Source organism: Ambystoma mexicanum, chromosome 14, assembly GCF_040938575.1.
Source record: "Ambystoma mexicanum isolate Mex_15411 chromosome 14, UKY_AmexF1_1, whole genome shotgun sequence".
NCBI lineage: Eukaryota > Metazoa > Chordata > Amphibia > Caudata > Ambystomatidae > Ambystoma > Ambystoma mexicanum.
In genome coordinates, this window is record NC_090940.1 from 412,673,380 (window position 1) to 412,692,237 (window position 18,858).

An 18,858-nucleotide genomic window follows, 5' to 3' on the forward strand; every position below is an offset into this window, starting at 1 on the left:
TTCTGTTTAAAAAATAAATAATCAATAGCTGCCCTATTCTGGAGATTAGCTTTCTAATATCTAATAACAATTCAGTTAATGCTTGTCAGGTTTCATTAAGCCCTTTAACCACTAAACAAGCAAGCTTAATCATGGTTTTATAACCACCCCCAGCCAAACCCAAAACTCCAATAATAGAAACAGCCAGGGCTATCACCTCAGCTTCAGAAAGTAAGTGTACTTCAGAATTATAATCAGGAGTTAAAGTATGATATGAAGCGGCATGTATAGAATGTGTAATTGCAAGTTTCAATGGATACATCATCAAACTAAGCCGTGTTAAAGCACGAGGACCACCCGAAATATTAGCAGGTATATAAGAATAAGTAAAATTACCACAAGAAAATAACCAACCAGGCGGAAGTTTAACATGTTTCAGGTTGCTAGCCGTGACAATTGTAAAATGTGCATATCATATTATTTGAAACATCAGCACATACTTCTACCGATCTAGTACACAATCTGTTCTCAAAATCAGTCCTTTTAACATGTTTATCCAATTTCATTTGCTGACACTTTTTGATATACGTAGGATAACACATCATGCTGTATCAGACGTCAGCAGGAGCAATATCATGTATAATAATACAAGTCATATTATTCCATTTATAAATGGTGTCATCGCAAAATGTGAAATATTTATACACTGAAAATGAACTTTGAATATCCGAATACTGTACCATAGAATCATTGTGCAGAATACCAAATATAGTTTTCAAAATTAAGGTAGGTGTCGGTACCAAACAAGTAGAAAGCAAATCTGCAGAGCTATGCACATCCTTCAAACAAAAGTGCAAATGTTCAGAACTCGTTGGGCCAAAAGACCCAAACATTTCCAGGTTGTTTGACCAACACTGAATAACCATGGGAAAAAGAAGCTGCAATTCCAGGAGGAGATAAAGGCAATACTCTGTTTTTGTGCTCACGTCGTTTTCTGAATGCAATCCGATAGGCAGCAACAGATGCATCCTCAGGAGTGTAGGTAATAGGCGGAGTATCAGTCTTCATCCAGATGCCCTGCTCCACTTGAAGAATAGAGAAGTCTGCCACGTCCTCGGACATGAACGCAGACCCTCCCGAATGGACTCCAACGTGCCACACACAGGCACTCAATACTCTGAGGATCTAAAACATATTTTCAGAAAAAGAAAATATCAGTGAGGTACATCACTCACGTAAATAACACTTGTCAGCTGGGATTTGCATCCATTTCTTTTTCCCAGGTTCCATACCCAATACAAGTTGCTCATCTCTGGACGCAAGTACATCAGCCGGCATGGGCGGACCAGTAGGTTTCTCAACCCATGCATTAGCACCAGGTACCATCGTATCAGATGAGCCAAATCCTTTGTTGCCACGAATCGTCAAAGTTGTTGGAGGCTCACCTTTAGTTACAGTGGACTTTTTAACAGGTACCAAAATCAATTGTGCAATTCTGTCTCCATTATGAATGCGCAGTACATTTTCTCCGCTATTTAGGAGAATGACTTTAATGACGCCTTGATAATCAGTGTCAACAATATCGTCCAATACTTTTTTTTAAAACAATTTTTATTCGTTTTTTACAACATCCAAACAACACATAAAAAGAAAGAAGAAAACAAACTTAGTGGTACATGTTATTCATTTTGAGTATCTCGTATCATATTAAACCATAACCGCTGCCTACCCGTTACCCTCCCCCTGAGCCTACTCTGTTCCACCTTCCACCGTTATTTCTTCTAGGGATGTTCCCTCTTCCGTGTTTTGGGAGGTATCATTTTCGCTTGGGCATACCTGGGTGGTCCCAGACAATGTCACCACTTAGTGCCTCCAGGGCGTCAGTGTATCTGCCTCTTCCTCCCACCATCTATTGGCTGCTTCGGTCCATAGCGCCGTTTCTGTCTCAGCCCATCTCATGAGATCATTTCACCAAACCTCTACCTTTGGTCTGTTACATGCTTTCCAGCTCATGCCGATTCTGCACTTGGCAAGTATGTAAGCCAGGTGTTTAAGTTTACTCACATGCTTTAGCTTGCACGGTCTAGGAAACCCCCCACCATACATGCCCACACCGATTCCACATCCAACATGATCCCCTTCTCTGGCAGGCGATGAGCTACTTCTTTCCAAAATTTACCAATTTCTGGGCATGCACAGAACATATGTGTAATCCCAGCATTTACTTCTCCACACTTGGGACATGTTTGCGTTTCTGCACTCTTAAATCGGGCCATCCTCTGGGGGGGGGGGTCATGTACGCTCTATGAGTTACATATAGCTGGATTTGTTGCAACCTTGCATTCCTGGACACCTTTTTATGCTATCTCTGAGCCCTTTCCCACAGCCCATCGTTCATGCTTTCTCCCACTTCCTCTTCCCAATCCCGTTTTAGGTGAGTCACTTCCTTCCCCAACCTGGACATCAACAGTTTGTAGATTGGGGAAACCGCATGCCCTCCCTCTGCCATGTCATAGATTGTCTCTATGGCCATATCGGGTTGGTCTTTCATCACTATTTCAGACCATGTTTCTTTCACCCGTCGCACCAGTCTGGTGTATGTAATATATTGTCCCAGATGTAGACCCGTTTCCTCTACCAGTGCGTTAAATTCCAATATCTTCCCCTCTTGACATATGTCTCCCATTGTTGCAATACCCACCGGTTCCCAGTGCTTGCGTATCGTCTTCCTCAATTGCACATCCCCTTTGGTCAGTGCTACTAGCGGTACCTGCGGGAGCACAGAGTCGGGTTCTCCATGGCCTGGCAAGCGTTTCGCCACATTTGCCACCCCAATTCCAGCATTCTCAGACACACCTTTAGCTCTGATTTGGGCAGCCATATCCATTCTTTCAAGAAAAACGGAGTGCATTCTAACCTCGACAGTCTGGACTCCGACGTTGAGTCTTCCGTTAGCCACTTGGCCACATATTGTAGCTGGCTGACCCAGTGATAGATCTCAAAATTGGTACGTTTCATGCCTCCTTTGTCATCCGTATTCTGTAGTTTCCACAGGGCTATTCTCTTCCTGGTGTTGTGCCAGATGAAGCCTCTACATATGCTCTGGAGTTTGACAAAGAACCGCTTAGGTATCATGTAGGGTATGTTTCCAAAAAAGTGTATCAGCCTCGGTAATACAACAATTTTCAACAGAGCCATTCTCCCTACTATGGCCAAAGGGAGTTTATCCCAGAACCTCATGCTATTCTCCATGTTTGCTACTGCCTTCTGTGTGTTATGTTTGTATTCGTCGCCCACCTCGTGACAGATATGTATCCCAAGGTATCTGAAGGTTTCGGTCTCCCACGGTATTTGTAGGATGGGTAGGTTCTCTCGTGGAATCCCTTTATATCTCCGCAGGGGGAATATACACGACTTTCTAGGGTTGACTGCACTGCCAGAGAGCGATGCAAATCATTCCATTACTTCTAGGGTGTATTGCAGATTTTCCTCCAGGTATCTCAAGTACAGCAACATATCATCTGCATACAATGATATTAGGTGTGGCCCTCCTTTCGTGAAAATCCCCACCTCCCTGTACTGTTGTCTTAGATATATCGCTAGGGGTTCCAGTGCAAGAATATATAGCATCGGGGACAAAGGGCACCCCTGTCTGGTACCTCTGCTAAGTTGCCATCTTTCTGAAATGACTGGTCCCCGTCTTAACCCTGGCTAGTGGTGAGCTATATAATAGTTTAACCCACTTCAGGTACCCGGGCCCTATTCCATATTCCTGTAAGGCCGCTATCAGCCACGGCCATTTAACAGAGTCGAAGGCCTTCACTGCATCCAATGAAACAATTGCGACTTCCTGCGCATCTCCTTCTGTTTGCTCTATGACTCGGTGAAGCCTTCTAAGGTTGTCAGATATGCTTCTGTGCGGGACGTATCTGGTCTGATCAGGATGTATAAGGTTGCTTATAACTTGTCTCAATCTCCTCGACAACACAGCCGTGAGTATCTTGCTGTCCTGGTTCAGCATGGATAGTGGTCTATACGATCTGCGGTCCTCGCTCTGCTTATTAGGTTTAAGAATCGGAATGATTATCGCCTCCCTTAGGGATTCTGGCAATATTCCGGTTTCAAAAGCTTTGTTTAGCATAGCCAGTAGCGAGGGAAGCACTTCTGTTTTATATGTTTTATAGAATGCGCTAGGGAGTCAGTCCGCCCCTGGGGCCTTGCAAGTGGGTAGTTCCTCAATCACTGCTTCTAGTTCCTCCAATGTGATTGGGGCATCTAAGTTCTCTCTCTCTTCAGCACTCAATTTGGGTAGACCAATGTCTCCTAGTGTTTTCACTATCTCGCCCCACTCACCCTCATCTGTATCTCCATACAATTGTTTGTAGAACTCGAGGAACCCTTCGTTCACTCCCTCTTGGGTATCAAGTATCTGCCCTCCTCCCCCCTGTATCGCTCTAATCGTTGGTCTTGGTGTCTCACTTTTATACAACCATAACAGCAACCTCCCTGGCTTGTCCCCACCAGCGTGCTGCCTCTCTATGTATTTTCTGTAATTTAAGTTACATAGCCTCTCCCAGTGCACTTCACATTCTTGCTGTAATTTGTTTATAGTTTCGGCCTCTTCCAGGGAGTCATTCCCTCTGCCTGTGACTGCTTCTAGTTCCTCCTCTGCTTCTGTAGCTCATGCAGTATACCTCCTTGCAGCACTTTGGATTTTGCTATCGCTGACCCCCTCACCACCACTTTGAATGCCTCTCATAGGGTGCCGGACGATTTTACGCTTCCAGTATAGATTTCGAAATATTCTACAATTTCCCTTTTCAGGCCCCCTCTGAACACTGTGTCCTTCAATCCTTCAGCTCTCAGCCGCCACGTTGGAATCCTGGCTCTAGGGGCCTGATATTGCTATGTTAAGAGATGTTAAGAGCAGTGGTGAGTGGTCTGAAAGGACCCTTGCTTTATATTCAGTCTGCCCTATCTCTCCTATCATCTCCAGGGAGGCGAACATATAGTCTAACCTTGTGTAGAAATTATGTGGGGCCGAGTAATGTCTATCACATGGGTGTTGTAGCCTCCACATGTCTTCTAGCTTAAAGTCTCTCAACAGGGTCTTCAAGGTTTTGGCTGCAGGGTTGGGTTTGTTTAATTTCCCGTCTGACCTGTCCACCCTGGGATCCAGTGTACAGTTAAAATCACCTCCCCATATGACCGCCCCCCAGGTACGGGCTTATTTTACTATATAAGGTCTTAAAGTAGGCCACAGTATCTTGGTTCGGGGCATATGTGTTAATAATGCACACTTCTCTGTTTTCTATCAGTCCCCGTATCGCTACCATCCTCCCATCCGATTCTCCTGCAGATTGTAATAACTGAAAGGGGACATGCAGTGCTACCCAGGTGATTACCCCTCTGGCATATGCTGAATATGTTGCCCCCATGGTGGTTCCCTTCAATTTCTTCCTTATCACCTCTTGTTTTTCTTTCGTTAGGTGGGTTTCTTGTAGTAGGGCAATATCTATTTTCTGTCTCCTCAGGTACATCATGATCTTATTTCTCTACAGGTAGCTGTTGAGCCCCCTGACATTCCAGGTAACTATCTTAAGGTCTCCCATCTTTCATCCATACTAAGTCCGGCCACTGTCTCCCCTTGTCTCTCTTATCTTGCGCAGCGGCGCGTGGACATAAGCTTGTTCCCTAACTAAAATCACTGCACATCCCCCAACTCCCCGAACCACCCCCCTCCCTTCCCGTCCCCAACTGTTGCCCAGCTCCATCCCTGGATCTCAGGCTATCCTGCAAGTAGTCCTTTTTCAGCAGTGCCAGTACTAGGAACACAGCAGGGGGTTACCACACTACTGGTAGCCCAACTAAACTATCTATAGGGGTATAAGAGTGAGTCCACTGCGTCTCCTGCAGTTATGCATCCTTACGCTATGCTCGTTCAAATCTACATGCTCAACACATAGCTTATTTTCCTTTCCCGATCAACATTGCACTATATCATATTCAAGTCCCAATGTCACAGTTTATAGAGCACCTCGGCTTCTGGAATCGCTGCCTCACTTATCCGTTCCATCCTCCTTCTGGCTGTCCATTCCCGCCAGACAATTATGGGCATCCAACCACTCTGTCGCATCTTCAGGGGTCTCGAAGAACAGGGCCCTGTTTTTGTGGAACACTTTCAGTTTTGCCAGGTACATCAGCATGTATTTATAGCCTGCCTTGCGCAGTCTCTTCTTCACCGTCCTATAGTTCAGTCGCCGTCCCTGCACCATAAGTGTATAGTCTGGGTACGCCGTAATAGACATGGATGCCCTTTGTATTGTGCCCCCCTTCCGGAAGTGTTCCAGGATTTTCTCTCTGTCCCGGTAATTCAGTATTTTGGCAATTATTGGTCTGGGTGAGGGGGCCCTGGCGGTGGTTTCTTTGTCAGGGCTCTGTGCGCTCTCTCCACTGCGAACCCTTGGGTGAGTGCCCCTCCTCCTATTTCTTGCAGCAACATAGTCTCAACGTAGTCCGTTGGGTTAGGTCCTTCCTCTCCCTCCGGAAGTCCCACAATGCGTATGTTATTCCTCCGGGCACATCCTTCGGCTTCCTCTGCTCTATTTTCTAAGTTGCTTCAGTATGTGAACTTCCGGGACGTGAGATGCGCATTCAGCTGTGTTTGAGGTTACTTCCTTCTCCAGCTCGCCTGTGCGTTCCGCTATTGCTTGCACGTCTTGTCTGATTAGGTTAACATCCACCTGTACTACGTCAACTTTAAGTTCCAGTGTTGCCTTGAGTCCGGCCATGGCTGCCTCTAGTTTGGTTTCCCGTGTTACTTTCAGGTCTGCAATCGCCTCCAGGATCTGTTGATCATTGCGCGCTGAGGTTGTGTCTGTTTGTACGTTCTTTTCTTTACTTCTAGCCCCCCTCTGTTGGCTGTGGTGTCCTTGCAAATTCTTCCATTGTGGGTTGCTTCCCTTTTGTCTTGGGCAGCTTGGACGCCATCACAGTGTTGCTGTATGCCTCCGTTCAAGATGGCTGGGGTCCGGCTTCCTAACAATTGCATGCACTGGCTCAACCGGTGCTTAGGTCTGTGTGGGGGCTTTCCAGCCAGGCCTGCTTTGTGTCTTGCCGGTGCTGCTCAGTCACCTGGTGTCAGATGGCTACAGATCCTCAATCATCCTGCTGTACTGTCTCTGTAATGCAGCTAGTTCCAAGATGCCTCAGCGACCCTTCTCCTTCTGTAATCAATGCTGTATATCGTTGGCATACCGTGCTTTAGCTCTGGCTGGTGTGTGTTCTTATCCGGGCTAGTTTGGCCTGCTCCGGGGGGGGGGGGGGCAGTGTTTCACAGACTGCACCATGCTCCCACACCCTTTTCCGAAGCACGTTGCTTTTCTTAGGGGCCTCTGTACTGCCAAGCTCCCTGGGAAGCACGCGACCCCCCCCCTTGTCACTGCACACCTGCCTCAGTGGGCAGTACCTTCATGGGCGAGGAGCGCCCATCCCCTGTCCGCAGGCTCCATGAGCGGCCACCAATTTCTCGGTGTGGGTCCTAAGGGGGCCATCCGCATCTGCGCAATCCACCTTTGGCACTATTCCAATCTTCTTCACCTGTGTTTAGTTGATGTTCACTGTTGCACCGTCTGTGTCATATCTAGGGTGCAGGACTGTGGTGCACAATCTCTATTGCACAGCAATGTTTCTTGCCGTATATCACCCCACTTCTTTCGTACGCGCCTTGCTTTCACTACTGATTCTCTTGCTGTGAACTGAACATGCCATTTGTTCATTCCCATGTGTATTGTCACAGCGCTTTGTGCATATGGCTCGCAGCCACGTTGAAGCTTATTCCCAGTTCACCCAGCAGCCTGTTCGATTTGTATTTAGAGCTAATTGTTCACCCCCCCTCCTTTTTTGCTCAGCACAAGCGTCTGCATCATGTCAGTTTCATTTTCTGCAGCGCGATCACTGCCTTCCAACGCTAGTTACAGTTTCGCCTTCTACTATAAAGTTACAATGTGCCACCCGTTGTCCGATGCATCCTCGGAGGGGCCGCTCACTGTCGCGGGACCTCAGCTGTTGCAGTTGGATACATTTATGTAGCACCCTTCTAGCGGTCTATGCCCCAGCCAGCTCCGTTATTAGATTGGGAGCCGCGGCCGCAGTATCACATTCCAGCCTTTCTCTTCAATTGACTCTGCGCGGCTTTGTGTCTCTCCCGTGGCCCTCCGTCTTGGTCCCACTGCTGCACACACCATGTCCTCTCTCTGGTGCGACAGCAATATATTCTGCACTTTTTGGGTCAGCTTCGGTCCGTATGGTGATAATTAGCTGCTTGTATCACTCTTGTGCTGGCTCTCAGATACAGTGCCGTTTCCGATCCTCAAGTACCCGCTATGCAGAGTCCGTTCCTGTCGGGCTGTTAACCGGCCCTACTCGTTTCAGAATCTCTGCCTCACGGTCTGTCCCTTTGTTTCATTCCAGCTGCCATCTTGTTTGTCTCCACATCTCGGGCTCCACAATCTTCTTCAGCCTGCGTTCCAGCACCAGTGTCACCATGCACCTCGCATTTCAGTCTATGTTCAGCTGTATACCTTCATGCTTCTTCAGTTACAGCTATATATTTCCCAGCTGACTCAGAACTTCTTAACTCTGCAGGATCATGGACGGATCAGCAGGAGCGCATCAGATCCACGTCTTACACGTGGCCATGTAGCCACGCTCCCTCAATACCGTCCAATACTGGAATACCTTTTAGGGCCAAACCTGATCTTGGAGCAATTAAAACCCATATGTGCAGAAGGAATATGTACACCAATTCCAGTATCAATCACGACTATGCTTTTAGGTTGTAGCTGAATCTCTTCTCTTGCATGTAAATCCACCCCTGCAGATTCCGGAGTGGCTCGATAAGGAGCCAAGGCACCCGGAGAGGTTTCCCAATACAACAAAGCTTCATTTGCACGGCTTGGATTCATTTGCAAGGCTGGTGTTAACATACGCATCAATGGAGTTTCACCGTTCGCAATGGGACGGTTGTTTAAAATTTGAACATCTTCAAATATGTGTTCCCGCCAGCTTTACAAAGTACCATCACCAATCTTGCGCAATGGTTGCTTCAATAAACCATTCATTCGTTCAATAAGACTAGATGCTTCCGGGTGATAAGGGACGTGGTAAATCCATTTTATCCCTTTCTCATTACAATAATCGCTGACCATTTTACCTTTAAAACGGGATCCATTATTACTTTGGATTTGTAATTGGATACCATAATACACAGCTACCTGGTCCAGTAATTTAACCGTGTTCAATTGGGTAGCTCTCTTGCATGGCAGAACCATTAGGTAGCCTGAATACGTGTCCACAATAGTGCGTGCAAATTGACAACCCTTACTTGTGGGCATAGGGCCAATATAATCAATTTGCCAAATTTGACCAGGCAACTTTCCATGTTTTAACGTGCCATTAATTATGTGAGGAATAGATCAATGTTTCTGATGTTGGCATAAAGGGCATTGCAAAATCACAGTTTTCACAATCTCTAATGGGATGCTAATTCCCCTATCTTGTGCCCACCTAATAGTACCCTTTTCTCCTAGATATCCACTCTTCTGGTGGGCCCATTTGGCAAACCCCTCCAAATCCTCTTCCTCAGTTTTTGAGTCCATAATTTCAATCTTTGCATGTTCATCTGCAACAGAATTGAACCATCGTTCTAATTAATCTGTTCCGCAAAGTGCATCTACATGGTACACTGTCACAGTAGTATACATTAACATGTCAGCAATATTTTGCCATATCTCTTTTCCCTACACTTATTTTGTGTGAATTTTCCACCCATTCTTTTTCCAAGTTGGTAGCCAAACCACCAAACCATTAGCAACAGACCATGAATCAGTGTAAATATGACAGTCACCAGGCGATTCTTGTTTCAATGCCTGATATACCGCATATAGTTACTCAAACTGGCTACTTTTCCCTTTACCTGAGGTAGTAAGCAGCTTTTTTGTCTAAGGATTATATGCAACAGCTTTCCAATATAGTTCAATCCCTACATATTTAGCTGCGCCATCAGTAAACCAAGCATGTTCAGTTTGTTCAATAGTCATTTCTCCATATGGGAACCCCCCAAGTAACTCGAGATTTCTCCAAAATTCTCTCACTCTCAGGTTCGAGGTCAGTTAGCGGCACGCCTGCCACTTGTTCATGCAGTTTTGCTATGCCCGTCTGGCCAGGATTGGCACGGTCTTGTATGTACCATTTCTATTTAATAACACTAGCTTCTTGAGCATGCCCAATTCTGTGTGTTTTTGGGGAACTAAGCACCCACTGCATGAGAGGTATTTCTGGCCGAATGATTATATCATGACCAACAGTCATCTGTTCAGTGTATATCAAAGCCCAATAACAGGCTAACAATTGATTTTCAAAAGGGGTATATCTATCACCTGCATCAGGTAATTTCCTACTCCAAAACCCCAAAATTACTCGTTTTCGATCCTGTTTTTGCCATAGACCTCAATTTACATAGGAATCTTGAGTAGACACGTCCAACTCCACTTCACCCTCTCTTAATGGCCATAAAGCAAGCATTTTTTCAATGGTACTTTTAGCCAATTGAAATGACATTTCCTGCTCTTCACACCACAGAAACTCGCATTTTTTACGTGTGATTTTGTAAAGGGGTGTCAAAATGTGTCCCAAATGTGGGATGTGCTGCCTCCAGAATCCGAATAAACCAATACATTGTTGTGCCTGTTTCTTAGTCTTTAGAGTGGGAAATTCAAGAATCTTCTGTTTAGCTTTAGGCACCATTTGCGATGCTCATTATGCCACTGTATTCCTAGAAAAATTACGGTCTCTGCTGGACCTTTGGCCTCATTACGAGGCTGGCGGTAGCCGTGCCTGTAATACAGGCACGGCTGCCGCCAGTATTCTTTTTTTTCCGGCACCCATAAATTGCCAATTACCGGGTCATTATGGCCTTGCCGGACCCAGTATTTGCCCATTCCTGGGCGCCGGAAAAAATTCTTCCCCATTCCCATTTGAGCCCCATAGGGCTCAATGAGAATGGGGAGGTCGAATGCACGTGCACCATTCAGAATGGTGCCGGTGCATCTGACATGCTCTGCTCGCGGGTTCAGTTACGGCTGCCAGGTCAGACCTGGCGGCCGCAATGGCACCCACGAGCAGAACTCGTTGTTTGTCGGTCCGGGAACTACAGTACCGGCATGCTTACCGCTACCATAGTTCCCGGACCGGCAAATTTATAATGAAGCCCCTTGCGTTTTAGCATCATTTATTTCCCATCCTTCTTTGCGTAAACCTTCCCTGATGAGGTCTAAATGTATTCGCACACTTTGCTCATCCTTACCTTGAATAAGTATGTCATCAATATAATGCTAAATTTGTACATCAGGCTTACATGGAATTTTATCCAAATGTTCAGCCACCAGCATGTGACAAATCGTTGGACAATGAATATAGCCCATAGGCAAACGATTAAACATATAATGTCTCCCATTGCAAGAAAATGGAAATTGCTCTTGGATTTCAGACGCAATCGGCACTGTGAAGCCAAATCTAACACAGCGTACCAGGTGCCTTCAAATTTCTGTATATTTTCAATCAACGTTATGGCATCTGGTACCGCAGGCACCAACGGAGGAGTATATTTGTTTAATTCGCGATAATCAATAGTCATTCTGAAACTGCCGTCTGGTTTTTTAACATACCAGATGAGATTGTTCCAGGCAGTAGTAACAGAACGCAATACACCTGCTTCAACATATCCTTTGATTGTTTCTGAAATTTCTTTTTGGCCACCTGGAATTTCGATATTGTTTCATGGACACTATTTTAGTCGCTATCAGAACTTGCACAGGGGGTATTTTTTTGACTGACCAACTACCACTGGTCTACAAGTAAAGACACTCACGCCAAATTGATTGCCTCCCAAACCTAGGGTCAGCCCCTCTAGAATATGGAATCCAATAATGTATTCAGCATAGGGAACAATTTATACTTGGTAAGTGTTTCTTTTAAATTGTCCAATTTTCATGTCAATTTCAGTTTGTACGGCTGAGGCTTCTTTGCCACCCAATCCAGTAATCATAAAATGTTTACCTTTAAATCTGGAAGGGTTACCATGAATCAAAGAGGCCTCCGCCCGGGTATCAAGTAAGGCCCGAACCTCCTGTGTATTACCTGAATGCCAAAACAATTCAACTTTAACATGAGGTTGCCTGTCTACTTTAACATGGGCTGTTGATACCGAAGCTTGACCAATATCCTATTCATCTTTAAAAAGTGTGCCTTTCGATTCTCTCTCCACTAAGGCACTGACATTTTTTCTCAGATCTGCATAGGTCGATTGGGAGGGTATTAAAATCGTAAAGGATTCCTCATCACCCCCCTCTGGGGATGGTCCAAAAGCATCCACTTCATTTTTTGGCCTGTGCAAATCCTGTCGCTTTTTTATACAAGTAGTAAATATTACATGTTGCAATTCCATCTATTTCCTTCCTTGGGACACCATCTTTCAGCAAAGCTAAGAACATATCCTTTCTGGATATGCAGGAATCTCGACTATTAAATCTTTTACCAGGAGTATGCTTTTCAGTCCAACCCTCCCTTTCACGAAATTGTTCTTGGGGCTTATCCCATTCACTCAAATCTGACAGTTGTCTAATTGCATCCACTACTTCATCTGTGACTTTTCCTGTCATCCCTACCAACAAGGTCATTATGAGGTTTTTATATGCGGGAGGAGCTGTACGAACTAGTGTGTTTCTAGCTGAAACAGATACATTTACCATTCCCATATGTTCAGGAGTATCAAGATGAATAGCCTCCTTCATAGCATGTTCTCTTATTCTTTGAATAGCTTCCTTCAATGTATACCTATTCTTATCATTTGTCGGCCAGTCCGATGTAATTGGATACTTATGATTACACCCCTGTGCAGCCAATTGTAAAAGGGATAATTGACCATCATCACCATTACCATGACGAGAAGGAGCTGCTGTATTTGAACATCATTAGACAAAGGCAAAAACCTAGCAGGGTCTGTCGTATCGACCAGAAAGCCAGCAGCCCCTTCATCAAACATTCTGACTATCCAAGCAAGCAAAGATTCACCCGTACTTTGTTGATTATTTCCCTCGATTTTTTGTTGTGAATACTCCTCAAGAGCAGTCATGTCTACAACACCGCCTCCCGAATTCAATGGATGGCGACCCAATTTTCTGCGAATGACGGGATTAACCGTCACTTGTTTACACCCAGGTTTCAGTTTGCCATCCCACTGATCGGGATCCCAATCCACACCTGCGGCGGCAATCACTGTTGCTACATTATGTGAATGAACCCTACCTCTTCTTTTCCGGTATTTTTATTGAGCGACCCTTATTCATTTGTAGTTGTTGCATTAACGCCATTTGTTTCTCAGCAGTCAATTATTTTTCTAGCCTTTGAACAGATGTTTGCAATATTACATTTAATTGATGCATTTTTCTAAACGCATGCAATAAAATCCAGCCTCTTCTCCCGAGAGCTGAACATTCCTTCCCCTTTTCTACCGGGACCAATTGTAAACATTTTATTAATTCATCTGGACTTGCTTATCCTATGCCAGTATCCCATGTTTCCCACTTAGTCCTGCACCACATGCCCAAGTCTGTGCAATTTTATTATAAGGGGTCTTAGACCACCCTGAGATAGTTACATCTGGGCAATCTCTACCAGCTGAGCCACCTTTTTTCCTAATTAAGGAGGATATTTATAACAGAATGGATGTTTCACTTCCCAAAAGCTCATATGAACACATGTACAATTACACACAAAAAGAAAATTCGTACTGATTTTCATTTCGAGGGGGAGAAAAAAAAACATTCTCCCTCTTTTTTTTTCTGCCGTTCTGAGTCCAAAAACTTTAACTTATAACTTTAACTTATCAACAAGATCCTTTAGCATCCATATCAGCACAAAGACCCTGCTCACAGCGGCAACATGTTTTGCGTCTGTTTGGCCCTAAGGGGAAAGCACTAGCACTTACGTCTCCCTGGCCTTTCGCAAAAGATAAGTAATTGGACTTGCACAAGAAACACACATACATCATATAAGATTATAAAACGGCTCATATAGGACCTTTATTTATACCATATGACTAAACAAACACCAATAAACATAGATATGCATATATATATATATATATATATATATCACAAAACAAAGCAGAGAAAAAAAACGCACTCCACCAAGAGGTACTGCAGGTCCCCAAAAAAATGACAAACTCGAATCCAAATGAAGACACGAGTTTTAATGTTGGTAAATAAGGCAAAAAAGGCAAAGCACACACAACAAACAAAGCAGGACGCCAAGGATGGGTCCTGAGCAACGCGTTTCGGGCTTCCCTGAGCGCTTGATCACGTTAAGGGAACCATGGTGAAAAACACAATACATATTGCACAATAGGCCCTCTTCCATTATGCCTGTTTCCACACATCAACCACTATGTTGTGAAAACCAGGGCAGCCATGTTAGACTAGAGTATGGTCCAACACAAAACAATAACATCAGCATTTAAATATAGCAGTATAATACAATGCACCATAAAGCAAATTTAAGAAACATGTTTTAAAATATCACAGAAATAAGAGACAAGCTTAATGCTAAAATATAATCCCCATAATAAAAATGGTTAAAGAACAATTGATACGTATGTATACACCAGAGTAGTTTTGCTCTGTTTGGGAAATGAAAACATGGCGTTCCACAACATGTAGTCAAAGGGTTATAACATAAAGTGCAAGTGCAATAATATGTAAACATATTGACATAACAGTTGCAAAAAATAAATGCATCAGTATCATGAAAATGTAACCATGGAATTAAAACATGTTTCTATAAAGTGCAAGTGCAATAGCAAAACATCTGATGAGTGGGACAACCCACAGTTACAACATAAAGTGCAAGTACATTTCTATGTAAACATATCGACTTAGCAGCCATGGACAATCAACCAATGTAGTTTGATACTCATAAAGTGCAAGTACATTTCTATGTAAACATATCGACTTAGCAGCCATGGACAATCAACCAATGTAGTTTGATACTCATAAAGTGCAAGTACATTTCTATGTAAACATATCGACTTAGCAGCCATGGACAATCAACCAATGTAGTTTGATACTCATAAAGTGCAAGTGCATTTCCATGTAAACAAACCGACTTAGCAGCAAGAAACAAGAGACCAAACTTCTTGTGGTACTCCTAAGGTGCAAATGCACAGAAATTACAATAAAGTTCCATATTAAAATACATATAGCTGCAAGCTAGGGTGGGAATAAAAACGCTACATGCCCTAGAATCTTAAAAGAGTAATTGGTTGTATGTTGATCACAAGTCCACATGATGAAAAACAAAGATATGAGAACAAGAAATCTGCATAATGCACAACCTGATGAGATAACAAGTAAGGAAAACAGGCACAAAATGGAAAGAAGGAAAGCAATATCTATAGAAAAAATAAATTCAGAATAAACCAGTATCAACTAATTATAATAGTGATGGTCCCTTATGATATCAGAAAGGCAAGACAGCCGTAAAACCAAAAGGAGAAAATGAGTCTGGTCAAATAACACAGACAATAAAATTTAAACAAAGCATTTCCAGGTCAGAACAATATGTCAAAGTAGTACCTAAGAGAAGCAGTGTTGGGTAACCAAAATCAAATAGACACGAACAAGAGAAAGAAAAACTGATGCAAAAGGAACATAATATCAGATGCCCATGAAGGTATGCAACTCCTCATCCACGTTGTGACCGTTGGGTTATTTAGTATCAAAGTCTAAGATCAACCTGTTTTCCAATTGCCTGAGTTTCAGAGTACGGTCACCACCTCTTAAATTAATCGGGACATGGGCAACAGCAAAAAACGTAAGAAGGTGTACATCACTACAATGTTCCTGCCTAAAGTGCTTAGCCATGGGATACGAAGGGTCAAAGTTCTTAATAGCTCTTAGATGCTGCAGAATTCTGAGCTTCAAAATACATGTAGTGGACCCTACGTACCATTTACGGCAGGGACACACAAGAACATAGACTACAAAAGGGGTATCACAATTGATAGAATGTTTTATCTTAAAATTAGTGCCTGTGACAGGATGTATCACGGATTTGCAGGCAGTGGCATGTGGACAGGCCTTACATTTTTGGCACTTAGTGAACCCTTTTGGAGAACTAGGGAGCCAGTTGGTCAGAATAGAATTTTTTTGGACAGGTGGTAAATAACTGGAAACCAGTCTGTCCTTCAACGAAGGTGCTTGTTTGTACATCAATAAAGGGCACTTAGGCAGTATTGGACCAAGATCTTTGTCCAGCATGAGAATACGCCAATGTCTCATAATGATCTTCCGGACATCATGGGAAGCATTATTGAATGTGACAATGAGGCGAGGAGCTTCATGGTCCTTGTTGATTTTGTTAGTAGAACCATTTGGACAAAGGCAAAAGAAAACTTCATCTTGGCCACTAGCAACACTGTTTAGTCCCTCAGCAGGTAGGCAAAGAGATTACTGCATCCAACAGGGTCTGAAGCAGAGCGTGCTCCCTTTCAGCGAAACTGCAACACCTGGGGTTCAACATCCAATTAACTTTCTCCGTGATGCCCTCTCCTTTATGGGGGCATCCCCAGCCCTTCCCAATTGCATTCTGCCCTCGGCCGAAAAGCAGATCACAAGTTGAAGAGACGGAGGGTGGAAAACTCCAGTTACAAGTGGAAAAACCCAGCGCCCCTCTCTCTTGCATGCATTCCCAGACCCCTTATCATGCAGCTGCAGTGCGCTCTGACTCCCCTCTGTATTCGTCCTTCAATGGACATTACAATAACTATTCTCTGCAGTTAGTCCGCTCGCATAATATTTTCGTGACCTTGCTCTGTTTTCCCTGCTACTTGCTTATTCTGTGAGGCCCGTGGAAACGCAGACTTTATTACTGCAATGGGAGATGACTGTTCAAAATGGCTGCGCATCATCACCATCTTATTCTGGCTCGCATAATTCGCACTAGCATTACACATATGGCAAAAACATAGTTCCTTTCCAGTTCATTCACTGGATGGCGTTTGCTGACGTTCTAATCTTCTTTGACAAAACACCATTGGGTTTACAGAGCAAACCTCACATTTTTTCGAACTATGCCCATAAATTTTATCTCCACCCGAATGCAGAGAAATACAAGATCATTATATTTGCTGGCAGAAAAATAATCGGGCTATGAAATGGACGATGGAAGGTAACGCAATTGAACGTGTGCTGAAATTGCGCTATTTAGGATAAAATCTGTTTGATACCTCATCGCCAACCATGTGAAGAAATTCTCTCACGCAAAAACGTAGGCTGTTGCTTTCACAAAAGAAAATAATTTATAAAAAATATTGTACATTTTCTATTACTCCTGCACTAGAATTCTACACTTTAAAAGTTGAGTCCATTTTACTGTACAGCCTGGACATGTGCTTACTGGACATGAGCAAAATCCTCAAGCAATTGCAGTGTCGCATCTGGAAAGAAACCTTGGGACTAGCCAAATCACTGCCCAACCCTATCATTAGACACACATTGGGGCTCAGTTCACTTTCTTCAAAATTCCAATGGAGACTGCTTAACAATTACTCAAAAATGCTCAACCCCCCCTAACAATTCGCTCTATGTAGATTTATGTTAGATGCTCAGTGATGTCCATCCTATGTCCTTGACATAATTTTGTGTGAAAATGCAATCCTTAAGGAGCAACATAGATGTGGGTGAACAAGATCTCACCACATGTCCAGAATTTGTGAGAAAGAAAAAACTATACTGCTTTGATTGGGCTTGCACTATTTAAGCTCTCAGCAAGTACAGTATATATGAGGAATACCCTTGTTTTGTTAAAAAAAGAACACCTCAAGCCCCCTATCTACTGTGTTTCTCCTGTAAAAAGCCTGCCCCCTAAACATTGGATTCAAACTCAATCAATTCCACACCAGAGAGCGAATGAAACACTGGCATAAATTAGGTGCTGTGCAGTCAGTACTTGTCAATTTTGCTCTGATGGTAACTAAATTGAAACATTGAAACATCTCGTCATTATGTGTCCCCATTTTGATACTGACGGAATCAAATTTCTTGGAAAAAACATGGCTGAGATACATGCGGGGTGAAAATGTTTCTTTGATTCTGTTACTCACGTTTTGGAATGTTATCAACAAAGAACTGATGCCAAAGGTGAACATCTAGCCCTGATCTTATCCTTCTGCACTTTTGCTGTTTGGACTTGAAGTGTATTGCTGTACTAAGTTGTTCTGTTGTGACTCAAGCCTATGCTTCCATTGATTTGCACATTAGATACTTTGCACAAAATATTACTGGAAACTGTGACTTACAAAAATTGTTTTTATGATGTACTTTTAATATGTAGTTTTAGGTTTTTGTATGTTAAAAATCAAACATATGTAACATTTTAACTTATACTTGTTATAGATATTTTGTAAAGGTTACGTATAAACCATATGCAAATGAAAGAAAATGTGTCAAAATTTCATTCTGCAAAACAAATTCGAGGAATAGTCATAGATACGTGTTTAAATGTCTTCATGGTTTTGCTCCGCCTTATCTCTCTTCTCTTGAATCACTTTATAGACCCTTCCACTCTTTGCACTCCCAATCTCAATTTGTCTTACTGTTCAAGCCCCCTTATACCTAATCTTGATTTTGTTCATTCTCACTTCCCGCATCTAAGCACAGGGACTCCCTGCCTCGGCCTACTAGGTCTCTTCTTTCCCTCGCTGTCTTTCGTTCTCGTCTTAAGTCTCATCTGCTTTCTTCCTAATTATTAACCCACGTATTT